Source organism: Hippopotamus amphibius, chromosome 2 (assembly GCF_030028045.1).
Source record: "Hippopotamus amphibius kiboko isolate mHipAmp2 chromosome 2, mHipAmp2.hap2, whole genome shotgun sequence".
NCBI classification, from domain to species: Eukaryota; Metazoa; Chordata; class Mammalia; order Artiodactyla; family Hippopotamidae; genus Hippopotamus; species Hippopotamus amphibius.
Genome location: NC_080187.1, coordinates 208,142,273 through 208,148,203, shown reverse-complemented (window position 1 = coordinate 208,148,203; position 5,931 = coordinate 208,142,273).

The window sequence follows — 5,931 nt, the reverse complement described above, 5'->3', positions numbered from 1 at the left end:
GCCACGGAAAGTACTTGGTAAGCTGTGAAGCCCTGTGTCACTGGGTGAGGTAAGTCTCCACGACAGGCTCCCCTCAGCAGTCAGGGACTTCTTGATGCAAACCAGGCGTCGCGGCGATCAGATTTGAAGGAAGGGGCTCTGGGGAGACCCGTGGCCTGGGGGAGGGGGGAGGGGAGTCAGGTGGGCAGCCTGGCTTCCCAGGGTATCCCGCCAGATGAGGTGCCCCATGCCACCCTCAGCCTCTGTACCCAGCAGGACCCCCACTCTCCTTGCTCTGCTCGTGCCTTGTGAGGCTGTGGGCACCTCACCTCTTCCTGTGATTCTGCGCCCTTGGTCCTCAGCACATCTCTGGCAGGGAAGCAGTCAGATATCTTCATTATGCCTCTGCCCGGATAAGAACCACTTCCAGAGAGAGGTTAGCCTCTCCAAAGTATTATGGGAAAAGCAAAGGCTCTGAAAGCAGAGAGTTTTAATCCCTGCTGGGCAGACTCCCTTACCAGCTGTGTGTCCTTGGGCAAGCTATTTACCCTCTCTGAACTTTACTTTCAGACAGATCTGGGAGGCCTTCCGTATGCTTCTCAGGAGATCCCGAGTTGAGTCCCCCTTTACCCACAGCAGTGAGCTCCACAGTACCCCCTCTATACTGGACAGTGCCTGACCCTGGAGAGGCACTTACAAACGCCAGATGCAGCCGAAGCTGTAAAGCGCACTGTTTTTCAGATGACTTCCACCGAAAGCTCTGAAAACCTATCCCCTCCTACCGCCCCCGCCACCACGCAAACACTGCCTTTAGAAGAGGACCACACTCAAGTCCACTCTGACTCCCACACAGCTTCTCTTCACTCCCTCCGGCTTTGACCTTGAGGCTCAGCCGTTCTCATGGGGGTGTTGGATCAGATTCATAATTCTGGGATATCATCGCTCCTCAAAGGTGCAGGGAAGTTTTCAGGAAATAGAACTTGGAGGGAGCTTGACATTAGCCAAGAGGGTTGTGGTTTGGTCCCTTGAGCTTGGAGTTTAACAGAACCTTAAGACACATTTGGCATCTGTGTAAAGTCTCTGCTCTGTGTCCCCAGCTGCAGGACAATGGGGGCCATTTATAACTTTGCACATGGAATGAGAACATCTGGTTCGAATAACACACACACACACACACACACACCCCAACAGGAACACATTACAATAGAGACAATCACTCTTAAACTGAATGTACTCTCCTGCCTCTCAATTCAGGGACCATGGGAACCAGTAAAGAAGACACAAGCCCTGTCCTGGAGGACCTGGTAGGGGTCATTTTATCCAACACTGCTTGCTTTAAAGTTAGGCTATCTGAGATGGTGAGTAACTGGTTTGAGGTCACACAGCAAGTGAGAGACAGTGGGACCGGAATCCAGGTGGCCTGACTTCCTTCCAGGCTGCAGCTCTCCCCGAGCTCTGTATGCATGTACTTCACCCAGGGGAGAAGTAAGCAGGCCCTCTGCCCTTTTGAGTCTCGAGAGCAGAGAGAGGCACCCTCTTCCACCAAGAAGTCAGAGGTTCTCAGGGTCCCCAGCCAGCAGATGGCCTTTTATCACATGCAGCAAGGCCCTCTGTGAAGCCAGTCCTGACGCTGTAGAGGGAGACGCAAGAGGCATGGAATCTGCAGGGAGGAGGGGTGCTCTGTGACCAACCAGGCCAGGGTCACAAGCCCCAGGGTACACAGGGTCCCTCCTCCAAGGGCAGCACAAGTGGGTGCAGGTGCACCCAGGGCAGTGGGCCCAGGTGCGCATGCCTGGTGGCAAGTAGATGGCTGTGCTCCCTGGCCCGCTGAACGTGTGCTTCCTTTACAAAAAACATCTGCAGAGCCGGGCTGTCTTTTCTTGCCATATTTTGTGCTAACTTCTTGACTTCTCTGGTTCTCCCTCTTTGCAGGGTCTCTCCACTAGGTTTCTGCTGCCCTAGGTTCCTGCAGGGATTTTCCCCAAGGAGGGAACTGGGAGACCCCTGCCCCACTTTGCCTTTCTTCTCCACTGGGAATCTCTGATTTCTGAGGCCCTGAGGGAGAAGAAACATCTCTACAGAGTTACCCCTTCCCTGTCTTCCCAGAAGACTGTCGCCCAACCCCTGCGACCTCATAGACGGCTCTATTAAAACCGAGCACACCCCACAGTGAGCAGAGGGAAGTTGATTGTATATGGGGCTTGAGAGCTGCAGAGGAATCAAGGATGATGCTTACTTTTTTTTTTTTTTTAACTTAGCTAGAAGAATGGAGTTGCCATTAACTGAGATGGGGAAGATGTGGGTGACACAGGTTGGGGCAGTGAAGATCTGGAGGTCCACTTTGGACATATTTTGTGGGACTTCTCGGAAGACAGTTGAATGTATGAGCCTGGAGTTTAGAAGAGAGGTTTGATTAGAGAGGGAAATTTGGTAGCCCTCAGTATAGAGGATATATAAAGCCATGGGCTGGAGGCGGTGACCTAGGGAGTGAGCTTTGGCAGGTCTTCTCTCCTCTGAAGTGGGATAACAAGAGAACCTTTCTCACAAGAGATGCTATCGGGATGAAAAGGGATGATGACTATGAGGTGCTTAACCTGACAGTTTGAGGCGCCTGGCGCCTGATACTCAGCTATTACAGACGGGTACAGGGAGGATCAGGGAGGGAGGACCACTGTGGGCAACAGCAGAGACCTTGGGAAGGGCAGACAACACAGAGGTTATTAATGGCAGACCCTAACCCCTCCAGCCCTGGTACAAGGGGTTGCTGTCTCTGCAGAGATCGGATTCCCAGGAGCCCTCTGGACCCTGATCCTTTAATCCAGGCTGTCTTACTGACAAGTCCTTCGTGCAGCCAGCACCCAGCTAGAGGGAGGTCTGGACATGACAAAACCCAGGCCCTGCTTACCTCATGTTCACTTTACTCCTGCTACTGTCTGCTGGGTGCCTTGCTTCTGACTGCTGGGGGCTTCCTATTTCCCTGCTGACATGCTCCCATTGGACCTGGCCACAGATCGGATGTTTCCCACCCCCGCATCATCCCATTCTATCCCCACAACAATCCCATGAGGAAGATTTGCTTGTTACCCCATTTCAGAAGGGTGGGTAAAGTGACAGCACTCACTCCCTAGGTCATCTCACCAGTTCCATGGCCGCAAACCTCATCTATGCCAAGGGCTCCCAAATTCTTCTCTTCAGCCAGACCTCTCTCCTGAACTCTAAACTCTTATCTCTGCCTAAATCCATTTCCTCTTTCCCTACTTGGTTAACGTACTCATCCTTCATTTCAGCTTAGATGTTCCATCTTTCAAGACACCTCTAAAGGCACCCCCCTCAATCTGGACCAGGTACCTTCTCGGAGTCCCCATAACACCCTATCAACACATGCCATTGAATTCATCTATTTTTTGGCTTCTCTGTATCTCTAGATTTGGTAGAGTGCATGGCTTAAAATACAAAGGTATAAAATAGGTAAACAACAAGGACCTACTGTAGAGCACAGGGAACTATACTCAGTAGTTTGTAATAACCTATAATGGAAAAGAATCTGAAAAGGAATATACACATTCGTTTTCAGATTCTTCCATATATTCTTTCATATATATATGTATATAAAATATATATACAAAACTGAGTCAGTTTGCCGTACACATGAAACGAGCACAACATTGTAAATTACCTATACTTTAATTAAAATAATGCAAAGGGAATGATGGGATAAATCACAAGTGGTGGTATTTGGGGACAAAACCAGTAAAGACCACCTTACCCTGCACACAACCCCCAGAGAGGACTTTGGAGCAGCAGATTCAGAGTCAGGCCAGCCTAGGCTCAAATCCCAGCCTGGCCAGTTCTTAGCTGTGTGACCCATGAGTCTTTAATTGTAAAATGAGTTAATAATCATACCTACTTCATGGGATTATCATGAGCAGTAGTTGAGGCCAGTCCCAGAACAAAGGAAGGCTCAAAAAGTTGTAGAAGTACTTGCTGGTATTCATGGTCAACCCTCTTCCCTTTGGGAAACAAACACACAGGGCCAGTGGTAGAGCGGGCAGAATGTGGGACCCAGCAAGTGGTCACCAGAAAAGAAAGAGAGGACAGCGAGAGGGAAGGCCAGGCTTTGTTCACCAGGGGTCTGAGTTACTGAGCACTTCCTCAGAAGGGCAGACACATCTCTTTCCAGCACACAACCTGAACAAGACCAGCAAAGCTTTGACAAGGAGGGCCTGGAGGACTGGCTTTAGGAAGAGATAACACGGACTTCCCAGAAGGCCTCAACTGTAAATAAGCAGCTGCTTCCAAAGTGCCCCTCCCCATGCACGCTCTGGACTCCACCTAATTCGTCCCCTCTGTCTGTATCTTTCAGTCTCTCTGCATTATACCCTTGCTCACCTCTCAGCCCTAGAATGCTTCCCTCTATCCCACACTGTTGGAGACCTCAGTCTTAAAGGCTGGCGGAGGGGCACCCCAGGGGTGGGGGCTGTGGCGTTCAGGAAAGGAATCTAGTGACTGTGGGAGGGAGGCCCCTTGAGAGTCCCCTGTGGGATCCTCCCATGGTTCTCCTGTGCCCACACCTGGCCACCTGGTCAGATGCCAGGCAGGTGTACCTCTGGATTCAGACCCTAGGGTCCCCCTTACTCTAATTTGGCATCTCCTGAATGGAGCTCATCTTTAGCATTGGCCATCTCTGACGGGGCCTTGGCCTTCAGCCTCCTCTCCTGGGCAGTGGACCCAGGCCAGATCCCGTTCCGGCCTTGCTGGTCTTAACTGGGAGCTGACGGCTTGTAGCGAACAGCAGCCTAAGGTAGCACAGACCCTCCACCACCAGCCTTTAGGGCTCAGCACGGCCTCACTTCTTCTGCGAAGGCTTTTCCATACTCTTGAGTCCTCACTGAACTCCCTTCTTTGAACTCTTTTCTTTTTTAAATGTATTTATTGGCTGCTTTGGGTCTTTGTTGCTGCGCGCGGGCTTTCTCTAGTTGTAGTGAGTGAGGGCTACTCTTCGTTGCAGTGTGCAGGCTTCTCATTGCAATGGCTTCTTTTGTTGTGGAGCATGGGCTCTAGGTCTGTGGGCTTCAGTAGTTGTGGCGTGTGGGCTCAGTAGTTGTGGTGCATGGGCTTAGTTGCTCCGAGGCGTGTGGGATCTTCCCGGACCAGGGATCAAACCCGTGTCCCTTGCATTGGCTGGCAGGTTCTAAACTACTGCGCCACCAGGGAAGTTTCCCCTCTTTGAACTCTTAAAGCCTTAGTGCAATTTGCACCCATCATTTTAGTCCTTAGTTATATACTTTAGAGATCAATTGTTTTTACATACTGTGGTGAAAAAGAAGGCATTCTTTACAGTCACTAAATCCTGGCTCTGCTGAGGGATTTAGGCAAATGACTCCACCTTTCTGGGCCTCAGTTTCTCCATCTGTAAAATGGGATAATAGTAACCTTTCTCACGGGGCTAGTTGTAAGGGTTCACTGGGTTATCACATCAAGTGCCTAACGCAGAGCCTGCCATGTAAAAAGTGATCGATAAATGGCAGTGTTATTATCTAGGGAGGCAGAGACTCAGCGTGTGTACTCTAGGACTTTAAATGTGTTCCACCACTTACCAGATTTGGGATCTTGGGTGAACTTAAACTTTATAAGCTTTGACTTCCTCATCTGTGAAATGGGACTAATAATGTCTATTTTTAAAGGTGAGGAAATCAAGGCACAGACAGGTTAAGTGACTTGCCCCAGATTACACAGCTAGCAGGTGTCAAATACAGGATATGAAGGCTCTAGAGCCTATTAACTTGACCACTGCTGCAGAATGACACGAGGGACACACAGAGGTCCCTGCAACGAGGAAATGGAGAGGAAGGAGCCATCATTTCTGCAGGTGGAGTTGGGGGAGATGGGGAAAGCTCTAAATGGGAGGTAAAAATTGCTCTAGTCCTGGAGATATAAGGCGGTAGCTGAGAA